Source organism: Symphalangus syndactylus, chromosome 15 (assembly GCF_028878055.3).
Source record: "Symphalangus syndactylus isolate Jambi chromosome 15, NHGRI_mSymSyn1-v2.1_pri, whole genome shotgun sequence".
In the NCBI taxonomy this organism is placed as follows: Eukaryota; Metazoa; Chordata; class Mammalia; order Primates; family Hylobatidae; genus Symphalangus; species Symphalangus syndactylus.
In genome coordinates this window covers 41,898,117-41,912,054 of record NC_072437.2, presented here as the reverse complement: position 1 = coordinate 41,912,054, position 13,938 = coordinate 41,898,117, and the positions used below count along the sequence as shown (strand labels likewise).

General features: G+C 36.0%; 1 protein-coding gene across 7 annotated transcripts in view; it reads left to right on the top strand.

Moving 5' to 3' along the window:
- The window catches only part of NDFIP2 (Nedd4 family interacting protein 2), an 83,041-nt gene that overhangs the window by 5,871 nt on the left and 63,232 nt on the right, over positions 1 to 13,938 (top strand). The window lies entirely within an intron of this gene.

The following is a 13,938-nucleotide window of genomic DNA, read 5'->3' as shown; positions in this document are numbered from 1 at the left end:
TCTACTGGAAATGGGGCTGACTTCACATACCTGCCCGGAAGGTGATCGCCGTCATAAATGGGGTGGGTGAGTAGGTGGGTGGAGGTGTAAGTACTGCGTAGGGTGGGATGTGGATTTGGCAAAAATGTGGGTTAGGAATTGTGGAACCGCAGAGAAAGACTAGCCATAATGCTGATCTTGTCTCTTTGCTCGTTAACCTTGTCATTTTGTCCTTTTCCATTATGTTAGTATTAAAAATGACTGTATTTTTTGGTAATCACCACTTTTTCTTTTTCTTTTTCTTTTTTGGCTAGAGGGGAAACAGAAGTAGTTTTAGTAGAACAAATTCTCATCTTGTTTGAAAAATTATTTTTCGTAAGACTTAGTTATAAGCCAAGACTTTCTATTAATAAGTACATTTTGGCAAATATGAAGGACACTGTAAGATGAGATCCCAATGTATGTAATTTTGCATTTTTCTAAGATAAAAGCTCATGAGGCTTCCATTTTTAATTGGTTTGCATTCATTGAAACCTACAAAAGGTCCGTATTCCGAATTCTTTGAAATTTATCAGCTTTTCTCAACAACTTGGGAAATACTGTTTCTCCCAGTATGGAAAGCATTTTTCAAGTTGTCAGTATACACCCTTTTGATGGTTTGAAAGGCATTTCTAGGTTTGTAAATGTTAGCAAAAATAAAATGATATAAATATTGAATAATATCAGCAGTGAAACTTGTTTCATTTTTCTAATCTTTCTGTTAGATTAGAAACATCAACCATGTTCTCCTACACACGTCACTACTCAAAATACCGTTAATTTATGTAGCTCTCAGTTTTAAGGTATTTGTTTTCCCTACAACTGATTTCAAAATAAATGGACATATTTTATTGCCGCCCCCTCCCCTCGTTTTTTTCAAACTGACGATGTGTCCTACTTAGACTTTGAATGTTCCTTGAGAACAGAGGGGCAAAAATCAGTTCTTCGAAAGATAAAGCCTACCAGTCTCTCTAAAGGTATTACTTTAGGTAGGACATCGATTTGTTCTCCTTGTAAGGCAACAGTGTTAGAGTTACACAACTTACGTAGTCATTTAACCTATCTAGTATAACTCTGGGTTTTGTTTATAATGGTCTGATTAATAACATCAGTGTATGCCAGAGAAAAAGCTGAATTGACATTTTCAATAGACTTTTTAAACTAGTGATCAGTCTTCAGCTCTGGCTTATATGATGAACACAACTATTTTGTGGTTTCCTTTAGCTCAGTTTTTGGGAAAACTGGTATGATTAATAAACTGGAGCAATAAACAACTTGAGTTGTTGAATGTTAAGGGATGACTAAGTCAGGAGATAGGCAAGTATACTTTGGGGTAAGATGGTATGCAATGTTAATTTTTCACTTATTTAAAGAGTTTAAATACAGCTTTTCATACTGGAAAGCTAGCAGTGATGCTCAGGGTCGTCAGAATGACTTACTACCATTAGCCAATGCACAAGCTTTATCTAGAAACTGCTTTTTCTGTGATCTCTTCTTTCCTTTCATTGTTAAAAGCATCCAAAATTTATTAAGTAAAGCAGTGGATAACAGTTTAGAGCTACAAAAATTCTTGATTGTTACCCTTATAATTTCAGAAAAAGCCAGGTATGATACGTAATTTTCTGGGAAATGCAGTTTTGTTTGTTAGTAAATGAGCAGTGTTGCTAACTATGACGAAGTTGACTTGGCTTACAGCTGCTAGACCACATTCTAACTTTGGTGTTCTTATTTTATTATTTATTTATTTATTTATTTATTTGAGATGGAGTCTCTGTCACTCAGGCTGGAGTACAGTGGCGTGATCTCGGCTCACTGCAACATCCGCCTCCTGGATTCAAGTGATTTTCCTGCCTCAGCCTGCTGAGTCGCTGGGACTACAGGTGTGCTGCACCACGCCTGGCTAATTTTTGTATTTTAGTAGAGATAGGGTTTCAGCATGTTGGCCAGGCTGGTCTCGAACTCCTGACCTCAAATAATCTGCTCGCCTTGGCCTCTCAAAGTGCTGGGATTACAGGTGTGAGCCACAGAGCCCGTCCAAAGTTCTCTATTTTAAAGGATTATGTACCTCTACCAAGCTGACTTCTAAGATTGTACCTGTACCAAGCTGACTTATTCTGTGTACAAGTTAAATTGGCAGTGTTGATTGTAGCAGTAATTTCCCAAACTGTATTTCAGAGTGATAGTAAGTATAACTGGAAGATTTATAATACATTAGCATATTAAAACCATGAAAAATTCTTCAGTAAAGACAGTGATTTGGATTTCTTTAACCTAGCTCTTCCTAATCTTTGTTTTGTTTTGTTCTTTGCTTTTAAAATTTTAAGATTATGTTAACATTTCCAAAATATCAATTTTCTATGGAACATAATTTGAAGTATTCTACAAAGATCTGAGTACTTTGCTCTTGTATCTGGGGAATTAGAGTTGCCCTCGATAAATTAGCTGAGAAGGAGGCTTTGAAGGAGGCCTGACTATTAACGGGTAAAAAACCTACAGGTTTTAAAGCCATCTGGGTTTATATATTAGATTGTGCTGTTTGCAGTTTGTGAGACCTTGCTTAGTTACTTTACATCTTCAAGCCTCAGTTTCCTTATATTAGTACCTACCTGACTAGGATTATTGTGAGAAATAATATAATACATGTGTAAAACATGTAAAGACTGGTACATGATAAATAAGTACCCTTTTTACAAGCTAATAAGTTAGTGTGTTAATGTTTCACAGTTTCTGGCAAAAAAGAGGTGACCTCCAAGTTAAAGACCGATCATTACTCATGGCATAGCAAGCAGCATGAACATCAGCATATTTGTGTAGGTCTTCCTAGCTACCAAATTCCACAAAGGGGCTGGGTGTCCATATGGATTCGTGCAGTGGATTTGCATCACAGCTGAGGAACTCAGAAACTCAGAACCAAGGGTGCAGCTCTTTTTTTTTTGAAGCAAGCAGCAAATATCTTAGCAAACAACAAACAAACTAGTTCACCTTCTCCTGGCATGGCAGTTACACACCGTGATTGCCTGATCTTTGTTCTCTATGTAACTTATTAGAAGAAACAGCTCAGTATCAGGAAATGGAAAGCTTTACACACACTCAGCAAGAATGTGCAGGGACATTCAGGCCCATGACTGACTGCCTCACCGAATAGTACATGTTCTGGATGAGATAATGTATAATGAGTTTTAGGTATAGTCATTTCATTTTCCATTGGAAAGAAGTGTTGCAGGCTCTTAGCTTTCCTTACTCTCTAGTTGTCACTTTTTCTTGCCAGCCCTATTCCTTTGATGTCTCTTGTTTGTTTCTTTTGAATTTATCAGTATACTTTATCTGGTTTATATTCTTACCACACCTCTTTTACATAATCAAGGTTACCCAACTGCATAGTCTGATAGCTACTTTTCAGTTCTCATGTTGCTTGATTTCTCTGTTATACTGACAGTATGAATGTTCTTTGAAACTCCGCCCTTTTTCCTGATACTGTTAATAAGAAGCTTTCTACTTCTCTTGACTTTTTCTGACTTTTCTTGTCTTAGTGAACTCTTTTTGTACTTAATCCATTCTCCTTAAATATTGATGCATTACCTGGCATGGAATGTTGTCTATTACTTTCTTCCTCATTTTACCATCCTTTGCACTATGCGAATCTTATTTGTAGAATATAGGTTGAGTATCCCTAATCCAAAAACCTGAAATCTAAAATGCCCCCAAATCTGAAACTTTTGAACACCACATGCTATCACAAGTGGAAAATATCACACGTACGTATTCGACACAACTTTGTTTCATTCACATATAGTCACGTTCATCTTTGGGTCCCATTCCCAAGATATTTCATTACGTATGTGCAATATTCCAAAATCCAAAAAAAATCTGAAATCCAAAACACTTCTGGTCCCAAGCATTTTAAATAAGGGATACTCAACCTGTATAAATTTTTTGTTCTTTTGCTCAAAAACCTTCAGTGGCCCCTTACTGAATCTGCCCCCAACATTTAATAACATTTAATATTAAAACTTCCAAATTTTTAAAAAAGTTGAAAGAATTGTACAGTTAACCTCCATACAAATTGTAGGCTCTACAGTTAACAGTTTATTCTGTTTGTATTGTTGTGTATTTATCAATCTGTCTATTTTTTGATCCTTTCAAAGTAAGTTGCAGGGATCAGTATACTTGCATGCACGCCACATGTTTATCATTAGCCTACATTTTAATATTTGTTTATGGTTCTTTTTCTTTGGGGTAAAATCAATGTATATTGAAAGGCACAAATCTTACGTGGCCTAGTGGATGAACTTTGGCAAATTCATATACTCATGTAACCCAAACCACCTTTGACATGTAGGGCAGAGATCAGCAAACTGTGGTCCAACTCCTAGTTTTGTAAATAAATTTTATTGGCACACAGCCATGCCCATTCATTTACGGTGGTAGAGTTGAGGACATTCACGTACTGCATAATGTCTTCATTCAATGAGGGACCTCATATACTGGGGTCCTGTAAGATGTGTTTAGATAAATACTGTTGTGTTACATTTGCCTGCAGTATTCAATACAATAACGTGCTGTACAGGTTTGTAGTCTAGGAGCAGTAGGCTAGACCATACGGCCTAGTATGTAGTAGGCTATATATACCATCTAGATTCATGTAAGTACACTCTCTTATGTTAGCACAGACACTCATCCATCATAGGGACCCCACCCTCATGACCTCAGCTAAACCTAATTACCTCCCAAAGGCTCTAACTTAAAATAACATCACTCTGGCTATTAGGGTTTCAACATACACATTTTGGAGAGACACAAATGTTCAGTTTGTACCACTGCCCTTTACAGATAAATTTAATGACCTGATACAGAATATTACCATCACCCTATAAAGTTCCCTTATAATCCTTACTAGATCAATTCCTACCCCCCAGGTGACTGTTCTGCTTTTTTCACTTCAAATTACCTAGTTTTGCCTATTCTAGAATCATACAGCATGTAGTCTACAAAGCTTCTTTCATTCAGCATGAAGTTTTTTAGATTGATCCATGTTTTTGTGTATATCAGTGGCTCATCCCTTTTTATTGTGTAGTTTTCATCATATAAATCATATGAATACACTGTAGTTTATCCGTTGCTGTTGATATTTGGGTTGTTTTTAGTTTTCTTTTGCTGTTATGAGTAAAGCTGTTATATTCTTGTACAAATCTTTTTGTAAAGCTGATATGAATATTCTTGTACAAATCTTTTTGTGGACATATGTTTTTATTTTCCATGGGTGGAATTACTGAGTAATAGGGTAGGTGTATGTTTAAATTTTATAAGAAACCACCAGACTTTTTTCCAAAGTAATTATGCCATTTTACACTTCCACCATCAATGTATGAAAGTTTTGGTTGCTCCACACACTTGCAAACATTCTGCTGCTGTCAATCTTTTTAATTTTAACCATTCTGGATTTATTAAATTTTTGAAGTTTAAAATTCCTGTTCTTAGCATACAAGTTTTTTTGAATGGGCCCTCCCTACCTGTACAGTGACATATCTCTGTCTTCTTAATTTTCATGCACTGATTTCTCATCTGAAGTTCTGTACTCTCTCTGGTTTGTTTGCCTCATAAAATCCTGTTCTTAAATATAAAAACTCCTTCGAATCTATAATTGAAAGAAGGAGGTAGAGAGAGTTTCTGACCTCTGTCATCAGCATCAAGGCAGAAGAAAGTTAGGATAACTTGTTATACTGAATTATGTGTTTGTGTGTCTTTCTAACCTTCTAGACTAGTGCTTTTTCTTAAAGGTGTGTCAGGGTTCTGTCAATGTCTGACTTTTATTTCATCTTTAAAATAGATCTTTATATGTTGAAAAAACTAATTGAGGAAATGTGCACTCAAATATGTTGTATGCTAAGTAGTACACCAAGTTGTATACCAGTAGTCAAATGTGTTATATACCAAGTTGTTGCTTATAACTTGAAGACCAGTATTATGTTAATTTCGGTTGCCAGGGTAAATTGCTTTTAAACATACTCCAAATTAAAGTTTCTCTTGCTATTTTTATGCATGTCTTGATATTAACTGTAAATACGTTATTTGGTTGAGTTTAGCTCATTAAAAAAAATTATACAAATGAGTACACACCTGAACAGTGCTGAATCAGATGGTAGCCTTTGCTTAGACACATTTGAGCAGTACATGATCTAGTACTGGAGTACTATATGTGTAGTGGCAAATAAATGCATTGGAGTTGTATCAAGAAAATGCCATATTATAATTTATAGCTTGTGTTTTTGAGTGCCCTTTGTCAGATTTATGCTAAAGGTAGGGGAGCAGTTTTTAGATATCATTATTGATTATGAAACAAATATCCTATAACTCATTCATCTGATATATAATAGCTATATATTATAGTACTTCTGTCTGCTTCTGTTTTAGGTGTTGGTTAATAAGACAGTTAAGTTTTTGTCTCATGGCTCATGCTTTGGTGGAAAAGTGCAGATAGATAAGTAAGCCTAATGTCAGATAGTAATAAATTCTTTGAAGAAAATAAAGCAAGTTGATGGAATAAATAATAAATTCTATAAATTATGAAATAGCAATAATAGAACAGTAATTACTTACATTGTATTAATAAAATGCTGCTAAATGCTTTATACATATTAGCACGCTTAATCCTTCCACTTCTGTGAAGTAGATAACGTCATTATCCTCATTTTGCAGATGAGAAACATGAGATAAAAACAAGTTAAATAATAGGCCCAGCTGTGATGGAGCTGGTATTTAGACTTGGGTGTTTTAGTTTTATATTGCTGTGTAACAAACATCTCTAAATACAAGTATTTTATTTTCTTCTAAGAGTCCGTGGGTTGGGTGTGATCAGGAGATTGTTGATTCTGCTCCACATAGTGTTAGCTGGGGCTGGAGCCATTTTGGGGCTTAGTTGGGTTGGAATTTCCAGGATGGCTCACTCACTTGGCTGCAGTTGATGTTGTCTATTTTTCTGGAAGCTCAGCTGGAACTGTTGACTTCAGCATCTCAGTTCTCCTTTGTGTGCCCTCTTGATGTGACCTTGGCTTCCCACAGCATAGAAGGAAGAGGAAGCTGCCATTCTTAAGGCCTGGGCTTGGAAATTCATAATGTCATTTTTGCAGTATCCTATTGGTCAGAGCAGTTGCAAGACCCCCCAAATTCAAAGGGAGAAGAAATGAATTCCGTCTGTCAGTGGGGGGGAAACTTGCACATACATGGAGGGAAGAAAGTGATAGTGGCTATCTTTGGAGATGATGTGCCACACCAGTCAATTTGACCCCTTAGTAGATAGGGATCAGCTTAGTCAGGGAACTCCATCCACTCTGAAGTTGTGACAGTCACGCAGACTTGATTGAAATGTGAAGATCTAGTTCTAGTTGATGAGTATTGTAAATGTGATAATAACCTGTAGTGGATATGAGTTTGTTGCTTGAAGATATAGGAGGAAAGCTGTATGGCTGCAGCAAAGTTAAGGGGATGGCCTAGAGTGGAATGGGACAAAACAGAAACAAATTTTATGCTGGATTTGATAGAAGAATGGAACTCTCATTTATAACTCTAGTTTATAATTGTTTCATGAAAGCAGTTAGGTCCACCTACATGATTTGCAAGGCCTAATGCCGAATGAAAATGTGGGGCCCTGGCCTGTGATGAGGAAGTCAGTCTCCCCTTTCTGCAGACCTCATCTTTGTACAGGTCTATGGACCCCCAAGCAAATATGTAGTCTCCACATCAGGACATGCTCATTACCTACATCAGTGATAGGCAAGAGGCCACCCTCTGAATGTGCCAGGGTGATTCTAGCCTAGGATGGGGATGGCTGTCACCTTGCCTTTCACCTAGCTGTAGGGTGAGGATTGGGAGGTCAGACTGAGCCAGAGGGTTCAACTGAGTGAGAACACTTCCTGGAGAGGCAGACCACTGGTAAGCTGAGGTGTCAGGCCCCTGGCACATGCTCCATTGGAGTACTACTGGAGTTTACTTATAAAACTGATATTAGAGATAAAATTATTAAGAATTTTAAGACAGTGATCACAGGGTATTAAACCCCAATCATGGATTCCTCCTGACTGGTGGTCCCATGTGTCTAGAGTGATCACGTGCTCATGAAGATGACACTGAAGGCTATGTTACTTGGGGTGGTGGTGGTGGTGATGTAGACCAGGGGTTACTAAACCCTTTCTGTAAAGGGCAGATAGTATTTTAGGCTTTACAGGCCATGTGGTCTCTGTCACAGCTACTCAGCTCTGCCATTGTAGTGCAGCAGTATCCATACCAAATATGAAAATGAACAAATGGGCTGTGTTCCAGAAAACTATTTGCAAAAACAGTGTGCTGGATTTGGCCTGCTTGCTCTAGTTTGCCCACCCCAATGTAGATGTTATAGGAATGTACCTCATATAGGCTTGAAGCTTGGCATGTTGAAGGACTCTTCTAAGAAATTACTTTTTTATTTCACCCAGTCTCTAAATAAATTCCTAACAATGTGGTGAGGTTGTTTTACATCCCTTACTTGCACCTGATAATCAGCCAAGCACCTAGTCTGTCCTAGAATTGGGATGGATATGAGTGGATAGTAGAAGAGAATATTATTCAAATACGGTGGAATCTTCATTCTGTTAGTGTGATTGCCTCATTGAGGTCATTCTTGACTACCTTATTTTAAATCACTATATCCCATTCACAGTACTCCTTATCGCTGTTTCCTCTTTGTTTTTATCCAGAGTACTTATCACCATCTGGTATTCCAAGTATTTTGCTTATTTATTTCCTACCTCCCTTCTTCCTGCCTGAATTTAAGCCTCATGATGGTAGACAGATTTTTGTCTGTTTTGCTCACTACTGTATATATCTTTCCATACCTGGCATGTGGTAGACTTTCAGTATTTGATAAAGATGAATGAATGGTGCTAGTTCAAGGCCAATTTTATAGACATAAAACCTTGCCTATGTTATTTTATTCCTTTTTATATTTGTTCTGTTTCTGCTACTGAGACCTGGGCTCTTCAAGGTGGGGGTGATGGTGGTGGTTGTTTCTTTGCATTCTCTTCCAGCTTAAAATATATTGCTTAGTCTTCCTCTGTCTCTCTCTCTGAATGGTGTTCTTTAGAGTTGTTCAATAAGTAGCCCATGAAGCCATATGCAGTGGCCCTGCTTATCACCTTCATGAACTGTGGAGTTGTGAATACTGGTTTGATTTTCCTTATCTTTTTTATATTGATTACTTGGCAACTATTTTCTTCTTACTATTTTCTTAGTATCTGACCTTCATTCTAAAACATTGCTCAATTGTATGTGTATTCACAATATGTTATTTTAGGATTTTGTATGTATTCTATATATGTAGGCTTGACGAGTTTAATTAACTGTGGAATGGTATGGAATCTTCTACTGATGTTTAGTCAATGTAAATTTACTGACAAGATCACTGTAATTAAGGCTATGCAATTGTAAATCATTGTATGTCTCTGTTTTTGGGCCATGTTGTTATGGTTTCTTTCAGATGTTTGATCACTTAGCTGGAATTAGGGTGTGGGTAAAATTCTTGTTAAAGACATGCCAAATGCAAGTTGGGAAATGCTGCAGTAGTCTAAGATTTACTGTCAGATTATTTCAGGGTTTTGACTTGTTTGTTTTTAAGATCTGTTTGAACATGTACAGTTTAATATTTTAAACATTCAGGAATGTGCTGTGGTTTAGTTCGTCTATGATGTTTCTCCAGAATACTCATAACATTATGTAAAGAAATTGTGCTGTTTGGACAGAGGTTTTGAGAATAAGAGAGTGAACTGGAGTTCATTGTGTAAAATAATCTTTTAATGTGATGGTATTAACCCCTTTACTAATTTTGGGGGTCTTAGGACATATAGCCTTTTGGATATTGGACTGAGGAAATCCAGTAGTGACACCTTTTTTTTTTTTTTCCTTTCTTTACAAGTGTTCAAAGTGACAGCTTTTATAGAACATTTGTTCTCCTCACCTCGGGAGAGCTTTCATCTATATCAGATGACTTTTTGTGTGATTTCTGTCAAAAGGGAAGAGTCTTGAAATAACACTTGAGAGTTTTGTTTTTTTTGAGGCAGAGTCTCGCTGTGTCACCCAGGCTGGAGTGCAGTCTGGTGGATCACAGCACTGCAGCCCCAACCTTCTGAGTTCAAGCGGTCTTCCCCCTCAGCCTCCCAAGTAGCTGAGACTACAGGCATGCATCACCACGCTTGGCTGATTTTTTTCTTTTTTAGAGATAGATTCTTAATGTGTTGCTCAGTCTGTTCTCAAATCATTTTCCTGCCTTGGCCTCCCAAAGTGCTGGGATTACAGGCATGAGCCACTGTTCCTGGCCACACTTAAGGCCCTTTTAAGTTTTTGTTTTTAACCTTTAGAGAACAACAGGAGCACCTGCATACCTCATCCCTGCCTACGTTGTTATTGCATTGCATACTTTGGTCATGTTTTGAACTATAATGCTTTTGTTTCTCTATCACCACCCCAAATCATGCTCTCTCTTGCTTTGTAGCTTTTAAACATATCTTTCCCATTTTTTCTTTTCTCCCTCCTTCTTCCAGGACTAATTCAATTGTGTATTCAGATCTATATTTAGATGTGATTTTCTTCAAAAAACCTTTCCTTCCCTTTTACCTCCCCATCTCCATTTCCTGCTCTTTACTTTCAAGTTCTGTGTGTTCTTTTAACTGTGTGCACTTATCCTTGTTGCAGCCCTTATTTCATGGTGTGTATTTCCCCACTAGATTGTAAACTCAGTGGGAAGCAGGGCTTAGATCTGTCTTGTTTATAATAGTTTATGTCATTGTTCTGGTCCTGTTATAGGTGCAAAATAAATACTTATTAAAGAAATAAATGAATGTCTTTTCTGAATGATTCCAAGTGTGTGTGTGGCGATACTGGTATATTTTATTATGTTTATAAAGTGATATGTAGTTTTACAGAATTCTGTGCTATAAAAGTAATAATGTTTTGCACAGCCTATACACTGTTGATATTCTTGATGTTCATAATTAGGGTATATCCTTTGCTTTTATAATAGTGCTGATGAATCAGTTTAGGTGAGTTCTGGTATTTTTGAATAATTCGGCTTGTAACCAGTGGCTTGCATTTCCAAGATAGTAACCATAGTTAGGTTATTTGGTCTACCCATGGAAAAGAGAAAAGGAAATTGTTTCCAGATATTGTGGAAGTAGGGGAGTCCTTAGTGATCATTTTCTTCAATCTTTTCATTTTACAGAAGACTATCCGAGGGAGGTTCTGTTCAAGGTTATGCAGGAAAGCTTAGAGGACAAATTTTATTACCGTAAACATAGCAACAGAGTTAAAATACATCAAGGATCCTGGGAAATAAAACCTTTATGATAGCTAAGTTTCTTTTATTTATGGCGATGCCAGACAGAGAGAGCATGAATGGTATAGCATAAAAGTCTGGTATCACCTAGCTACAATGAACCCAGCCAGTTGTGTAGCACTCACACCTCAGTCATTGGGTGTGACTATATAATCTGTCATTGGGCTGGATTTAGCTTGTAGGTGTTTTCTTTAACCGTCATATTAAAAAATAATCAAACAGTACATGTACACTTTTAAAATTCCGAGCACCAAAAGACGAATAATTAAAAACAGCAATCTCCTTTTCACCCTTTATCTTGCAAGTTTTTCTTCTTGGTGGGGAAGAACCCAAAAAAACCTTTTAACTATTTCAGCTGCTTTATTATACTGTGTATTTTTAACATATGCAGTTTCAGCCACTAATTTGTTTTTATTAATTTTACTTTGCTTTCTTACATGTCCTTGCTTTCCCTACCCAAATCATGATCTTTGTAGTCCTGCCTCTTGGGTTCAAATCTTGACTTCTCAAAAACATTGTGATCTTGGGCCAACTATTCTATGTTGTAGTTTCCTCATCCCTCATCTGTGAAGTAAAGACAGTACAGAATTCTATCTCAGAATTATTGTGAGCATTGAATGTATGAAAACCATCTAATTTTTGGTTAAATCAGTGACTAGTATTTACATTTTATGACTGAAAATACTAACTCATCACTGAGTTAAGCAGTATATTTTGTATAACTTTAAAAATATTTCATGGAGTTGCTTAATTTTTATTTCTTTAGTTATATATTTATTGTTAATTTTTTGCGTATCCTCTGGTGACTTTCTGAAACTTAGTTTTCACGTTAATTTTTGCGTGGTCCAAGGCATCGGATTAGTTCCTTTTTTCTTTGAAGACATTTTTCCTAGAGTCCTCTATTCTGCTATTTCATCGGTACTGTTTGCTCTCTAAGGCTGATGCACAGCTGTCATACTGAGACTTTTCCCTGTAGATGTGTTCTATTTCCTGTTTGTTGCACTCTAAGTCTTTTGTTGTTTTTGTTTACTCTTTCATTTTGGTGGAAGATGTTTTCCAGTAGGTTTCTAAGAAAGGATACTTGGGAGGTTAAACATTTTCTAAGACATTGAGTTTGCTGACATAAAGCTCATTTTAATGTTATTTTAATGTCTGTAATACCTGTAGTGATAATAACCTCTTTTTAATTCCCAATATTGGAGATTTTCTATATTCTTTTTTCCTTAAATGGTCTAGCTGTGATTTTCTGTCAATTTTATTGATCTTTTTAAAGAATCATCTTTTGGCTTTGTTAAATTTCTGTTGTTCTGTGTTACCGATTTCTGTTTTTACCTTATCTATTTACTGTTTTTCTCTTTCTGTTATGGTTTACTTTTTTTGTGTGTCTAATTTCTACTTATTTGATATTTTTCTCGAAATCTTATTTTCCAGTTTGATTTTATTCACTTTAAATTTCTTGAGACTTTTTTATGGGCTAATATATCCAACTTGATAATATACTGTGTGCACTTGAAAATAACGTATATTCTTCAGTTGTTGGATATAGTGTTCTAAAAATGTCAGATCAGGTTCGTAGTATTGTTCTGATCTTCTATGTCTGTATTGATTTTGTTTTTGTGTTCTACTAATTGCTGAAGAAGAGTTATTAAAATCTGCAATGATTTAATGATCCTTTAATGATCTGTTTCTTGTTTTCTAAATTTTGCTGTCTTATGAAATGTCCCACTTTATCTCTGATAGTGATCTTTGTCTTCAAGTCTATTTTACATGATATTAATAAAGCCTTCTTATTTTATATTTAGGTTGGTGCGAAAATAATTGCAGTTTTTGCCATTACTTTGAAATACTTTCAGATGGCAAAAACCACAATTACTTTTGCAACAACCTAAATATTTTTGTGTGGTGTATCTTTTTCTGTTTACTTTCAACCTGTCTAGGTCCTTTAAATGTGTCTTTTGTTGGTACCTTATAGTTAGGTCTTACTTTTAACAGCCTCTGCCTTCTCATTAGAGTGTTTGCATTTAATGTAATTGTTGATATGGTTGGTTTACGTCTACTGTTATATTGTTTTTTATTTGTCTTTTCTGCTTTTTTGTTCCTCTTTTTACCCTTTTCTATCTTCTTTTGGATCATTTGATTTATGAAAAAAGTTTTAGTGTCCCTTTCAATATTTCTGTTGCCTTTTAGCTTTCCGTGTTTGGTCTTAGATTACAAGAAAGTGTGAAGGTTAGGCATGTATATTTAACATTAATATTGTATCACTTCATATGAAATGTAGAACTTCCTAACCACAAAGGTCCATTTACTCTCCAGCCCCTTCTAATTTCAGTGTGATAGTTGTCATATGTATTATGTTGGGAATCCCACCAGATAATGTTATAATTTTTGTTTTAAATCATAACATTTTAAAAAACTTAAGAGAAAAAATTAATCTTATATATTTTCTTAGATATTTACCATTCTCTGTGCCCTGTATTCATTCTTGAAGACACGTTTCCCTGTATTATTAATTTCTTTTTAATGTGAAGAACTTCCTTAAGAACTGCATTCCTTAAAGTGCA